The sequence below is a fragment of the Vidua chalybeata genome, chromosome 2 (genome assembly GCF_026979565.1).
Source record: "Vidua chalybeata isolate OUT-0048 chromosome 2, bVidCha1 merged haplotype, whole genome shotgun sequence".
NCBI classification, from domain to species: Eukaryota; Metazoa; Chordata; class Aves; order Passeriformes; family Viduidae; genus Vidua; species Vidua chalybeata.
In genome coordinates this window covers 49,170,433-49,185,025 of record NC_071531.1, presented here as the reverse complement: position 1 = coordinate 49,185,025, position 14,593 = coordinate 49,170,433, and the positions used below count along the sequence as shown (strand labels likewise).

Here is a 14,593-nt window from a genome sequence, read left to right as displayed (position 1 = left end):
TTAATCTGCCAGCAGGAAATAGTTCCTCCTGTCTGCTTACAGCAATTCTCCATGATGGGCTTGGCGAGGACGGTGTGTGCAATGGAGCTCAGCCCTATGCATGGAAAGTTCCAGTCCTGAAGTAACCGATGTTATAAGTTTTGAGCTAGTGACATTTTGAGAAGCACAAGGAGAGAATCAGAGCAAAAGCTGGAATTCAGTAGAAGCTGCTCTTCCTGTAGAGCATCTTGTCTATTTGCATTACAAAATAGACTTCTTACAAATACATTGTTCTACTGACCATAATAAAGAAAAATGCAGAGATTGACAGGTATAGAGTATCACAATGTCATTATTAAAACTGACAGAGTTATTAGAAGTAAAATGCAAATTTTTACCTGAGAGGAAAAGCTATGGTAAAATCTTTGTCACTGACTGTTTTTAAAATTGAGACTGCCTTCATGTTTATCTAAAAGATGTGCTCCAGTTCCAGTAGGAATTAATTCAAAATGTTATAGGCTCTTTTACAAAGGTCAGATCCCGTAATTGCAAATCTTTTATTACAATCAGTTAATCTTCTAATTCGATTTCATGCTATGCATTTCATATAAGATCTTGAATCCAAAGAACAGAGTCACAAATGAGTGATTTTAGATTCCTATAAAGACTAGAAGAAAACTGAAGGGTCAGAAAGACAGTAAAAACATAAGTTGAAATAAAAAAAATGAAAAGATGACAAAATTATTAAGCCAATAAATAATATTCGTTCTATTTTTCAATTAGCAGACTACTAACACTGAGTTATGTAGAACCAAACTTTCCTCTTCAGGTGAGCACCCTACACACTATGCTACCCTGTTTGCATAGTGGGGCTTTTTGGGGTGCATAGTCCTGGGTTTTGCATTTGAGGCTTCAAAATAATTCTGTTTTCATGGGAAAAGAGGAATTTGATCCATCTTCTGCTCTTTGGACAATTTGACAGGTGTACTACTTGGTGTCACTGCTTCCTTCTTTCAAGTAGAGGAGGAGATCAAATTATTCAAGAGATGGTCCTTGACTTCTCCTTCCATTCATTTTTTGAATGACAGCTCTCTTGGCCTCTGTTTTTTGTAAAGGACACTGATGATGGTCAGGTATGTTCTGACTCCTGTTAGAATGAATGAGAGAGCAACAAACATTCTAAAAGATAGCATATTAATTAAGCCAGGTACATGCTCAGGCTGTTGCAAACAAAGAATTAGAAACTATTAATAAAATAAATAATTATTAATTTTGTTTAAAAATTGGGTCTGCAATCATGCAAATGGCTGAAATGTCTTCTCTACATCCACACTGCACTAAGTCTAGTTCGGATGGAGTTAATTTTCTTCACAGCTGTATGGTTTTTGACTGGTGACCAAGAAAGTGCTTACAGCACATCTGTGTTTTAGCTATTTAGTGTCAAGGCCATCCCAGTTTCTCACTGTGCTGCCCCAGAGAGGAGGCTGAGGTGGGCAAGGATTGACAGAGTCAAGGAGATTTGGTCAGTCAGGAGAGCTGACCCCAACTGACCAGAGGGATGCTTCCTGTATTCCATAACATGCTCAGCAATAAAATGGAGAGGGAATAACCATTGCCTGGGGACTGTCAGGGCATTGCTTTGATGTTGGTTGTGGATGGTTTTTAGCATGACTTCTTTTCTTTTCTTCTTCCCTCCATCCCTCCCCTTTGCTTACTAGAGTGTTTATCTCAACCCAAGAGTTTTTTTCTCACTTTTATCCTCCCTCAGCCTGCTTGGGAAGGATTGAGAGTGACTGAATGGGGTCTGAGTTGACAGCTGGGGTCAGCCCACCACAGACACAGCATTCAAACTTGTGTCAATATTGTCACATCTACCCCTAAGTTGTAATGGAAACAGAGTTTGGCAAACATTTTGAAAACTGTGTTTCTCAATTGTAAAATCTTATAATATGAACAATGCGTTCATATGAGTAACATATGTTTGCTAAATTCTTACTGATGTACTGTTCACATTTCCAGATGGGAGAAAAACTAGCCAGAATTTTTGGAAACAAAATTCAAAATTAAATAGCATTTGGTCACCTTTACTAGGAGGTTCTTAAAGGACAGGAAAAGCTTGATTTATTCTAAAGATTCATGAAGATTACAGACTCACAGAACATTATTAAATTAAATAAATGTGCACAGGATGTCTGTCCAATGACCAATATAATTTTCAAAACAATTTTTAGATGGAAATTCTTTTTTTTTGCCTGAGTATTTTTAATACACAGAATTACTGAAAGAACTATGGAAACACAAGTGTTCGTAGTGTTTAGAGTATATCAAATATCAAGTGCTTAGAGTACATCAAATTACAGCATCTGTAGCCAAGATCTGGTATGAACTATAAAAAAGTTATGCATAAATGTTGCAGTTTGAAAAGAATATGCTCAGAATGGCAAAATTTAATACCAGTAAAAGTTAAAAATGTAAAAACAAAGGATGGGACCAATTTCAACACTTTCTACTTGCATGAATGCCTGGGCAAGAGATACTGAACATAGTTTTTAACAAGAAATGTAATCTTTATATGAAATATGCATGTGAAAGGATACATGCAAATTTTTTGAAACATTATTCATTTCACTATTCTGAACTATGAATTACATATTTTCAATGACTTCTGCCTAATTCGACCAAACCATTTTTATTTTTCCTACTTTTTGAATTGTCACTGTATTCTATGGCAATATAGAAGTGAGTCAGTAAAATAAAATCTTGGCATGAGCAAAATCCACTAATTCATATTTTCTAAAATAGCTTCATAATAACCTTACAAGTTCCATTTCTTTTTATACCCATTAAAGTACTTTTTGTGAATAAACCCCACAGATTTAGAGTCCATAATTCAGTCAAATAACATAATTGCATATAATCTCCTTGGGTGAGGATGAAAGCTTACTTTAGGTATGTTCACAGTAATTTTAGACTAATCTGAGCAAGGAGAAGCTTAGTCTTTTTCAGTGTGATCATTGCCCATGTTGAACAAATAACAATACTTTAATTTTGGAAACATCTGGAAACACCTCCATTTTGATAATACTTGTTTTCTTCATTATAGTCTTTTTTTTTTCCTTTTTTTTTCTCAGTGAGTAGAAACATACGCCCAAGTCCGACATTGCAGAGAACATTTTCACATTGCAGCTCTCAAGTCAGTATTTTCATCCCATATATTTGTGAATACCCACAAATAATGCTGTGTGGATTTTAATAAACTGCATTTATGCAGTAAATTACAGTGTTTTCTAGGAATAAGCTATACCAGTATAGGATGTCTTATTATAATTATTAATTAAGGGTGGGTTATGGTTTTGTTTTGGGGGATAGAGGTTTTATTTTTTCCTCCTTTTTTAGTTTGTTACATTTGGAGTGAGACTATTAGACCTTGTGAAGTATGTCTGGAAATTTCACTGGGTCCCAAGGCTCAGGTGCTTTGGTACTCTGCTTTGGTAACTCATCTGTCAGGTAGGCTCCTACAGCCAAAAGCAATGAGGAGCTGTGAGAACCTGACCTGCCCCTGAAATCTGCCTGGGTCATTTGTGTAAAAAACATCTGATGACAGTCCTTGGTCTGTTTGCATTTTGCTCATACCAGTGTGAATCAGAGGAAAACCTGCTGAGTTTGACAAGCCTTTCAAAAGAGACTCTGGGCCCCTACAAAAAGATCAGGATGTGGAAGATCTAGGTTGAAAAATCTCTGCAAAAGTAAGGCTTGCCTCTCTGAATGAAGCACCATCAATTCAGGTATACCTCTGATGACTTGATCTCCCTTTGGGCTACAACATTTCACCTTATGCATTAAAATTTCTATTCTGGGCCAGAATGGCAGCAAAGTATTACAATTTCTACTCTACTCCTGAATCCCCTAAACTGCCAGTTATACAGCAGCTTTCCCCCAGCTAATTTTTTAATTGATACCCAGTGTTGACTCTGTGTACTAAGGGCACACAATCCAGGCTTTTGACTCTGAAATTTCATTTTTTAATATCTCTGTGTCTATTTTGTCCTTTTCTAAAATGCACTAACCCATATACATCAAGAGGGAAGCATAGAAAATTAATTTCTTGTATTGATCTGGGGAAAAAAAAAAACAGTTTTAAATGTCTCACTTTCTAACCTTGCTGGAATTCACCAGTTCTTTATATATCAGGAGAGAGTAATTGCAACAATTCCTCTACAGTTTATTTTTTCTGAGAAATGTTATGGATTGATTCTTTACTTAAATGATGCTTTTTAGATTGGATTCATGCAGAGATTTTAAGTGCTTTTAATAATTTATATTGTTTGGTCCCAAATCTCTGTTTATCTGTACTATATTTCATGCATGTTTTAGACAGGATTACACTAAAATGGTGCTCAGCAGAGAAACACAGGGGAAATTGAGTGGCTTACAGTGTTCTTCTCAAGTGAAAGAAGAACCTTGAAGTTTATCATATCTGACACTATTATATAGAGGCAACATCTGTAGGCAAGAATCCATGGACAATGTTATACAGCATTGCATTAGGAAAGAAATGATCCAGAATGAGCTGTTTGACCAAAAATTGGAAATTAAAGATAAAAGCCCAAGAAAAGTTTTCTTTACTTGCAGTTGTGTTTACTTTTATTCTAGTCTATTATAGTATGCACAGGAAACAAACTCTTACTCTGAAAGTCCTAAACCTATCAGTGTTTAAGAGGCATATGACAATGTCCTTAGTAACATGCTTTGATTTTTGGTCAGCCCTGAAGTGGTCAGAAAGTTGGACTGGATGATTATTATACTTAGGAAAAAAAATTAGATGTTCATCTAAGCAAGAGTTGAGTAATTTTTGTCATTTCAAATTTGCCAATAAAATGAGCTTTGAGCAAAGGTGAGAGGATAGTTTTCTGTATGCATTTCATGTGATTCTTTCAGTCCGGGGTGCTGAGGCTTTTTGGTTTTTATCTTGTTTCTTCTTTTTCTTTTCCCAAGAACATGACAGGATAAGGTCTTTTATAAAAATTAGCCTACTCCAGCCAGTTTTTATCATCTGAACCTATAATTAATGTTCTTCAAACACTGGCCCTTTTCTGCTGCCTTAAAAGAACCTTGTCTGTGAGGGAGCCAGAAACACAGTCTAATTTAAACTATCAAAGATGAAAAGGAAAAATAACTTATTCTTCCTTTTACACAGGTGATGAGGAGCTTCAGTCTTTGAAAGAGAAAATGTCAGTGTCCTGTGCCAGTGTGATGCTAAATAAAGTGGATGATGAAGATTGATTCATTAGAAATGTTCTGCCCTTTGTCAAATAAGGAAAGTTGAAGGTCTTGTTTTCTATTTTTTTTAATAATAACTGACTAGAGATGATAACAGATGTCAGCAAATGAAGAAATATTTGAATTAAAAAACAAGTCCTTGACATTCATTTAACTTATCCAATATGAAACAATAAATAAAACAAGGAGACTCCTTCTGCAGTTTGAAAAACCTAGTTGTACTGAGCGACTAAAGGTGGATTTCACTCTACATAATCTCTATCACCTTGGCTGGACAGAGTGCCTTGGCCCACCCTGCGCGGGGCTCATGGGCAGTTGACACTTCCAGGGAACAAGTTAGCCATCCTGTCTGTCTGTGCCAATGTCTATTGACTGATTTGTTCAAGTGCTTCCTTGACTACATGGGCACCCAATATTTTAGACAGTCAACATCCTTATGCAGGGGCTAGTTTGGAAAGTAGGAATGACTTCTCCTCTACTATTTTTGTATCTTCTCCAATGATGACAAAATGCAGCTAACACAAATGGAAAGGAATTTCTCAGCCTATATTTTGCTTAGGCCATTGTTGAATTATCCTTTAATGTCTCTGCCAGCTCCATAATTACTCATAATCAGAACTGACACTGTCTCAGTTGTTCCTAAAAGATGAGAATTAAAAAAAAAAAAAAGAGTGATTTTTTTTTCATTATTACTATATATCAGGGGGAAAGAGTATAAAGACTTTTTCCATTGAAGTCTGTAAAAGTAATTGAAAAGGATAAACCTGAGTGACTTTATTAGCTACTTTACTACTTCTTCCTTTTCTTAGAAAGTGAAAGTATCTAAAAACAAAATAAAGTTTAAATCTATACACCTCAAAAAAAATGCAATTATATTTCAATTATCCCCTGGAAATTGTACTGAAAAGAACATGTTCATTCTGCTGCCCTTGCCTCTAAAAGAAACAGAATAATGAGAAGTCTTGGCATTTGTTGTACAGAAAGGTAAGTGGCAAAGCCATTTTCATTCTAAAATAATAATTCTTGTTCTTTGTTTATTTTAAGATTAATTGATATTTCATTTTCCTCCTTTATCATTGCTACTAGAACTGAGCCTCTTTTTCCATTTGTTTTAAGGTCCTTAGTGAGGTCATTTACCTTCTAAGCAGCAGTTTCACTTCCAGTCACCCCACATGAGACTCTTGCCCCAGTTTCTTTACCTTCATAGCAAGTAATGGTCCCAATGCAAGGTCTGCTTCAGCACTCTGTGTTGACAGAAAAGAAGGTTAGTAACAATTTTCACAGATTGTTTCCTATTTAAATATTTGTTTGAGATAGGGAAAACCTTGATTTAACAGTAATGGTTCACTGTTGTGCCATTCAGTCAATTTCTCATCAATCTTTTTTTACCTTCTGCAGTGTGGAATATCATAGAAAAGGTCTGAAGAAAACAAGCCAGAGAGTCACAAACTGCAGGATTCACAAGGACTGCTATTTCTAACCTAAAAAAACCTCTCTGTGGTATCCCAAAGAAGACATTTTAGTTGCACCTTGTGCTGTTTTTGGTTGGGATGGCATCAATTGTCTTCACAGTGGCTTATATGGGTCTGTGTTTAGGATATGTGCTGAACAAAACAACAGGGTTGATGTTATAGAGATTCTTCTGTTAGAGATTGTTCTGTAAGTCCTTGCTGAGCAGGACTTACACAGAGCCAAGGCCTTTTCTGCTTTTTGTACTGCCACACTGGTGAGGGAATTGGGGGTGCATGGGAGGAGACACAGCCAGGACACAATCAGATCCAAGGGGTATTCCAGACCATATGACACCATGCTCAGAATATCAAGTGGGGGGAAGGAGGAAGGGGGAGAAAATTTGGAGTGATAGTGTTTGTCTTCTCAAGTAACCATTACATGTGATGGGAACCTGCTCTCCTGGAGATGGCTGAACACCTGCCTGTCTGTGGAAAGGAGTGAATGAATTCCTTGTTTTGCTTTGCTTGTTTGCACAGCTTTTGCTTTCCCTATTAAACTGTCTTTATCCCTGCCCAAAATTTTTCTCACTTTTACCCTTCCAGTTCTCTCCCTGATCTTGCTGGAGGGGGAGTAAACAAGACTGGAAGAACACCACTGGTGACACGGTGCCAGCTGAATGTAACTCCATTCACCACCACTCTCCAAGCCTGGCCCTGCAGGCGTTTTTTACCCAGAAACTGATTTCCTTCCTGAAGAATGCCCAGCCTTCCTGGACTGCTTTACCCTTCAGGACTGCCTCCCGAGAGACTCTGGCAACCAGGCCTTGAAAAAGGGGGAAGAAAGGAAATGGGAGAACAGAGTAGACAAAAGTGGAGACAAAAAAGGGAATAGTAAGAAGAAGTTAATGTAGAAGGAAGGAGAGAGGTGAGGAGTTCTTTGTTGGGATTCCATCCTCAGTGACAACAGAGGGACAGGTCACAATGGGACGATCACCAGAGCATGGCAGAGCAGGCAGGGCTGTGGTAGCGCAGACTGGGCAGGGGTGAGTGCCAGAGTATGTGGTGGAGGCTCAGCTGGACAAGGGCCGGGGTAGAAATGCCAGATCCTGGGCCAGAGGGTGTCCAGCCCAGGCAGGACACAGTGCCACCCAACTCCCTCACCCCCTTTCCTGTTCTCAGGTCCTTGGCACTCCTGCCCCCACTCCCTCTGCCTCCAGCTCCCTCCTTCCCAGCCCCATTGAGCCCCCCTCTCTCCTGTCTCCTGCTTTTCATCCAAGGGGATTCCTTCTCAGCAAGGCTAATCTTAATGACTTCTCCTAATCTGTACTCCTTTCTGGGGAAGCCCCAACTCAAGTGCTGCACCTTGCACTTTGGGCTTGTTGAACATCATAAGGTTCCCACAGACTCTCTCCTTAAGTTTACCTAAAAAAACCCTGGAATCCATGAACATTGTGGAACAGCCATCCTCAGAGGTGCTTGAAAATGCCTGAGCTGGTTCAGCTGATACCCTCTGCTCTTGGCATCAGAAGTAGACCCACTTTAAGTGGCTTCACCAAATCTTTATGCAACCAGATGATGGAGCTGCTGAATTGCTGCGTTTCAGCAGCCCACAGTGATATGAAGTGGAGGAGAGGAGCAGCTGACTTCACACATAATTTTGTTAGCAATGCAGCACTAAATGAGGACTGAAGAGAGTACTCATCAGATCTTATGAAGCATTGTTGTAGTGGTTTTCAACAGCTTATTCTTTCTTTTCAAATATTTTCTCAGTCTCTTGTACTTGATGTTTGTGTGTAAGAATAGCTCCTAAGGGCAGCCTGTCCTAAAACATCCATCAAATGTAGTTCCTGTATCAGTGGGAACACTGCAGCTTCCCCCATAGCTTAGTTTTGGAAGGTTTTGCCAGGGCTCAATATGATTCCTTCATCAGGAAAATTAAATCCAGCCCTTTTCCTTCTAACAGACTTGGCAGAAGAATTGGAGCTAGAACTATTAAATGGAAAAGCAATGGAAAGGCACGCAGTGTCCGAAGCAGAGAGAAAGCTATAAAAGAGCACCAATGAAAAGCACACCAGAAACTTAGAAAAAAATCCCAAAACCTGCCAAACTCACAGAAAGGTTGGCTAGAAGATTTCCACACAGAAATGTAGCTGAGACACCATTGCTGTTACTAAATGCAATATAAGGTAATGAATAATATCAGCAAAATTGAAACCCACATATAAATATTAAGTCACTAGCCTCAATATAAAGTTTATGCACATTGATTCTTAAAAATACTAAGTATTATTAGATACCAAATCTTGAGCTTTTCATTCATATAAATATAACATAACATTACAAATACTCTGTGAAACTTTTTATTCCCTGTGGACCAAGGACATCAACTCTTATGACAATACCCACAGTTATAGGAAGATTTAGTCAGTCACCAAACCACACTTTTCAATCAGAATTCAATTCACTTTTTTCCCTTGTCAAATGTGTTAAATTCACCTGTGTTTATTTTGTTTCCATGCGCTTGGGGTTCTTTAAAATAATTTTTAAAAATATATTCTAAAATACATGTATGGCAATTACTTCATTCAACAAGAAGAAAAAAAAATCAATCACTTGTACTACCTTGCAAACATATGAAATTTTAAATACAAATCCCATTGCTCTTTTTTTTTCAGTTAACTTTAAAGAATATAGTTTGACTTACTGGAGAATCAGGAATAATTTAATGCTTTTCAGAGCCACATCACTGTCACTGGCTTAAGGGGAGTGTGAATGTAATTTTAAGCCCTCTTTATCTGAGAGAATAGTGTAGTGTCCTAGATTTGATAAGTTATTTATTATAAGAAAAGGGTATTCAGCTCATATATTTGACTTCTGAAAGTCCACATCAAGCTTCTCCCTGCTGTTAGCATGTAATCAGTGTAAAACATTACTCTGCAGTTTCCCACTGGGGTAGTGTTTATTGCTTGTACTATCTAAGGGATTTCCAGGAGTGGCAGGCAGGAAGCTGCTGGTAGCTTCAGGGCTCCAGTCAGATGCCAAACAAAGCCAGTTTGCAGGAACTTTTTCAATAGCGTCTCCTTTTATGGAGTCTCAATGATCTAACTATCAATGAGGAATCTATTTTTATCCAGGCAACTTTTCTCAAATAACTGAACCCTTTGAATAGCATTACAGAGGGCAGATTTCTAATAATTCTTCTTTCAGGGATTTTTTTTTTCTTTTCCCCTTTTCTCGTTACCCTGGTAATGATCACCAGACAATAGGAACCCAGAATTCAATCTGATTTATGCTGACTTACAAGATATCAGAATGATGGCTGTAAGCCTTGCTGCATGTAAGTGTCCTATTGACTTCACTGAAAGCAGTGATGTACCTGCAGAGGAACTCACACTCTGGGGTTAAACTCATGGAGTGCATTCACCCTATGTAGTTAAAGGGCCAAGGAGAAACTTGAGCATTAAATCCCTGCCTGTCCCCAGTATTGGGGGCTGCTCTGTCACATAAAGGATACCACAAAATGAATATATTTAAAGAAGGCAGTTGGTGAGATTGTGTTATGTACAGTGCTACCTACATTATGCCCCCCCTTCTTTCAAGGGATCTAGAAAATAATTTTCTGGAAAAGAACAAGGAAAGAACGTCAAAAGAGTTGGGAGCAATCGCAGTAAATGTGATACGGAAAATCTTAATCAAACAGAAAATTAGGGAAATTCCCATCTTTGCCAATCCTGCTGAAAATCCTTGTCAAAACCATCTTATGAATCTAGACTGCCATCTAGGCTTTATGAAGATCCAACTTTCTTGCAGCTTCAAGAAAAAAATGGCCTAGAAGGCCTTTACTATTCTACTATTCTATAATAGAGTCCAATCTGCTAATGGCTTTAAATATATCGTTCCTGAATTAAGCTATGGAAGACAGATTGCACTTAAAAAGTGTCCTTTCATTTTTTTGATCTACAAACTCAGAAGTGGAAGACAAGTAGCCTCCATTTTAGTATAAGTTTTTTTTGAAGCTATTTTGCATACTTCCCATACTGTTAATATTTCCTCTGATAAGCCTTCGGCTTTTTACTTGAAATACTCTATATCGTCAGTGCAGCATTTAACTTAGAAGTTTTACTTTGTACAGCTGCAAAATACCTTAAAGGAAAAAGATACGTTATCTGCATGTTTAAGTCAATCCAAATTCAGGTGGACAGCTGAGATTCCCACTTAGGAATGTAGCTGTTCAATGCTTTATTTACTGTCAATAGAAAGAGACAAGCACGTAAGAGAGATTTAGTTCACCAAAGTATTGAATTCCCCTATTAAGCACCATGATGACAACCTTGGCAAGGTGTGTGAGTTTGAGATAGGCATCCAAGTCCCCAAACCCCTATGAATCACAGTGAAATGTAGCTCATTTCATTTTATTTAGGGAAGATGAGATACAGAATGCCACTGCAATCAGTGTCACTTCAAGTGTTCACATGAAAGATAGGCATGATTACTCATGCTTCTACATTATACCATTCTGTAAATTACTCTTACTTGAAACTGAATATTATGAATTTGAAATGTAATTGTTTATAACAAACAAAGGATCATATTCTTTCAGGCCTAAAGAAAGCTGAATTACTATGTTAAGTAATATTGTCACCATATCACTTCATATTAAAAATAATTACTCTAGCTGAGGTAGGAACAAAAGAACATTAAATACTATGACTATATAATCATACCACACTTTTTGGAAAAAAAATGTGCGCTGTCATAAATTTTAAAGGCTGAATCTTTTCATAATGTTGAGGAACCTACAAGATATAAAAAGCCTATACCCCCAAATAATTACTACATTTGAGCATTTTGACTGTGGAAAAGAAAATAAATATAGTTACAATTGCCAACTGAAGCAAGAAAATGAGTAAATTTGATCAGAATTACAACACTTTTAGTTAAGGATGGGACTCTTATTAAAATGAGACATCATAATGTGCTTTGTATTGACCTTTCTACCTTTTTGTCGTTGAGTCTTATTCAATTTGTCATAAATAAATATTACAATTTTTTACTAGCCACCAAGTCATGAGGTAAGGAAGGAGATACTTTGCATAAAGAAATGCTCGTGGGTGGATTGTGTCATTTATATTTTTCTGCAGAGCCATAACGCTCCTGGATTGACTTTAGCAGAAGTGCAATGAGATTAATGTCCAGTGAGTTACAAAAATAAAAAATAATTTCCAAACACCAGAAGAAGATGGGAAGACCAGGAGAAAATAAAAAGTCATCTAAAAACAGTGTCACATCATGCAGTTAGTCAGAAATCTCTGAAATGCCTCTGAATTATTCTCAGCCTGTGCCCAGCTGCCATAACAACAAAACCAATCTCTTCATTAAGAAAATTACTGTGATTGATAGAGGATGACAGAGATATTTTGATGTTCTCAAAAGCTAATACCATTTCCCTAAGTTAAAAAAAAAAGCCTAAAGAAAGCTATCTCCAAATTTTCTCAACTGAGCAGAGGATGCAATGACAAGGTGAATCTTCAAAAAATGTTTCTAAAGTTTTACTTAGAAGGTTATTATCATATGTATGAAGCTAAACAAAAACCCTGTACTAGAAACACATTGCAAAGTTAAGCTGAAATCATAGCGATGGTTCAGTTGATCACACAGACATTTAGGCAGCTCAGGCACCTAATTTAGGAGTCTCCCTGGGATCTTTATGGAGTCAGTAGAGGCATCTTCAGAGGGTGACCCAGATATTTAGTCAGCTGAGTAAGACAAGTCCTATGTTTGTCTGTACCTCTCTTTCAGCTACAGAAGACCCTTGTATGTTCACCTACCTTCTAAGACTCTGTGATTCTGGTGAGATCTCTGCTTGACATAATTTCATTTGCAACACCTCTCATTCTACATGCACTGTGTGACATTCTTATCAACAAATATCATTGCCTGTTAGCCAGGCAATGGTGACTCACTCATGTTGGAAGGAGCATAAAATTCACACTGAAAGGATGATGCTCCGGACTAACCCTTTCTGGGCCAGATCTCAAAGAGATTACAATATATCCAAAAAGGTAATTGATTCAGGGCATGCACAGAGTGTTTAATATGATTTCCCATCCCTTGTCAGTTCCAAAACCTGTATCTCTAGAAAACACTGACACACCCTGTATCTACTTAAGCTTTCCTGCAGACCAACACTCTGGAAACAGCCTCTCTGCTAACCAAGTCATTCCTCACTTCCACACAACCCCCAGGAATCCACATCGTGCTCTGCCCTTTCTGAGTTTCCTTACAAATGTCCAGGCTGACAAGAAAGAAAAAGAACTTTGAATGGAATTTGTTAACCACTGGAATTTTAGCCCTTGAGGAAATGTAAGACAGGTTTTTGTTTAGTTTTTCAAATAGCACAGCCCTAAATAACATATCTTTCTGAATATCAAAGCACCATCTCTCTGTGCGTCTGACATTTTGTCCAACCACTCGTAATTTCATCAGTGTTCATCCCTTCCCTATGTTATACCTTTCTGACCCTTGTCATGCTGCCTCCTTAGAAATGAGCCAGCTTCAACTTCTCTTGATCTTTGACCCTTGGAACATGTCTTGCAACACATTTTTGTCTTTTACATTGCTGGGCAAAAAATTGGAAGTCAGGCATTAACTGGTTAATGACAGTTCATTCAAAATTTTCCAGAGCTGGTCCCACAGACTTGCTGTGCATTTTGGCAGGGCTTTTTGTTCCAACATTGAACACAGCCTCTACAAGATTAGGATGCGTCCTCCTCAGTTACAGCTGGCAGAAGTCTACTTGTATTGTGTGTCTTATCATTTATTACCTTCAAAAATCACATTCTGTTTTTTGATTTAATAAAATTACTCAAGATCAGCTATGTCTCTGTTTTGATTTCTCATTGTGGAGAAGACCAAACTATAATAATTTCTTCTTTCTGAGTTCTATAAAACTCAGATTAGGTTTTGCATTTTTGGGTTGGTTTTGGTTTTTTTTTGTTTGTTTGTTTTTTGTTTGTTTGTTTTTTTGTATTTTAGCAAGTATACCTTTAAGCTAAAATGGCTAAAGAATGATAAAACAATCATTGCATCACATGTAATTTTTTAGTATAAATTAATCTTTTCAATACTATTTCTCTTCAAATAATTTTTAAAAATTAAATGTCCTATCAAAATGGCTCCTATAAGAACTGCTAGTCTTCTGCCAATTAAGCCCTGTACATAAATGTGCTAATGAAATTGTGCAAGTGAGACAGGAATAGTAACTATTTTAAGCACGATGCACACTGTGAAGCTATTTCTGACGTTGCACATTGTATACATTTAGTTATCCTTGACTAAAAATGGGAAAAATAAGCTTTCTATTTTCACTGTTCATGCAAACATATTGCTTACACTAGTGAATAATCTGAGTAAAACCAGAAACAAATTGCTCTATCAGTACATCATCCTACAGCCAAATTTCTTGTGATTATAAAACCATTATTACATATTCCTCCTACGGTCCAAAAACACCTACAAGCAGATGAAAATGAAACTTCTGCTGAATTGATTCCCACATATCCTCTGTCTATTCCTGATGTTTATGAATGTCCACGACTTCTATAAAGGAATCCTCCATTTTTCTTCTGACTTTCATACAATTCTTTCACTACGCTGATTCAACAACATCATTATTTGACAAGCATAGGTTGGGAAAGGGGTTTGAAAGAAGGTAACATAGGCAGTCTCTGGTGCTGCTCCAGATACTACGTTTTGTGGCTTTAGGTTAGTTCCAAATGTACACTCAGATACAAAGAGAAACACTGAAATTATTTCAGTATACATTCAGTCTGACATTCAGACTCAGAAGTCAGTTATAAAAATGGGAATTTTTATTTGTAAAA

General features: G+C 37.3%; 2 long non-coding RNA genes across 4 annotated transcripts; one reads left to right on the top strand and one right to left on the bottom strand.

Moving 5' to 3' along the window:
- Positions 1 to 726: 726 nt before the first annotated feature.
- LOC128784760 (uncharacterized) lies at positions 727 to 7,635 on the bottom strand. The gene is made up of 3 exons (XR_008429608.1): positions 7,442 to 7,635; positions 6,397 to 6,503; positions 727 to 1,126 (listed from the first exon to the last, which is right to left on the bottom strand). It is a non-coding gene; the product is annotated as an uncharacterized LOC128784760 (long non-coding RNA).
- A 77-nt stretch (positions 7,636 to 7,712) lies between these two features.
- On the top strand, positions 7,713 to 13,510 carry LOC128784761 (uncharacterized). Of its 3 annotated transcripts, XR_008429611.1 has the most exons (4): positions 7,713 to 7,753; positions 8,674 to 8,896; positions 12,510 to 13,073; positions 13,393 to 13,510. It is a non-coding gene; the product is annotated as an uncharacterized LOC128784761 (long non-coding RNA). The 3 variants fall into 3 exon arrangements; XR_008429609.1 differs by having other exon boundaries at positions 12,510 to 13,510; XR_008429610.1 differs by lacking the exon at positions 7,713 to 7,753 and adding an exon at positions 7,768 to 7,889 and having other exon boundaries at positions 12,510 to 13,510.
- Positions 13,511 to 14,593: the final 1,083 nt, after the last annotated feature.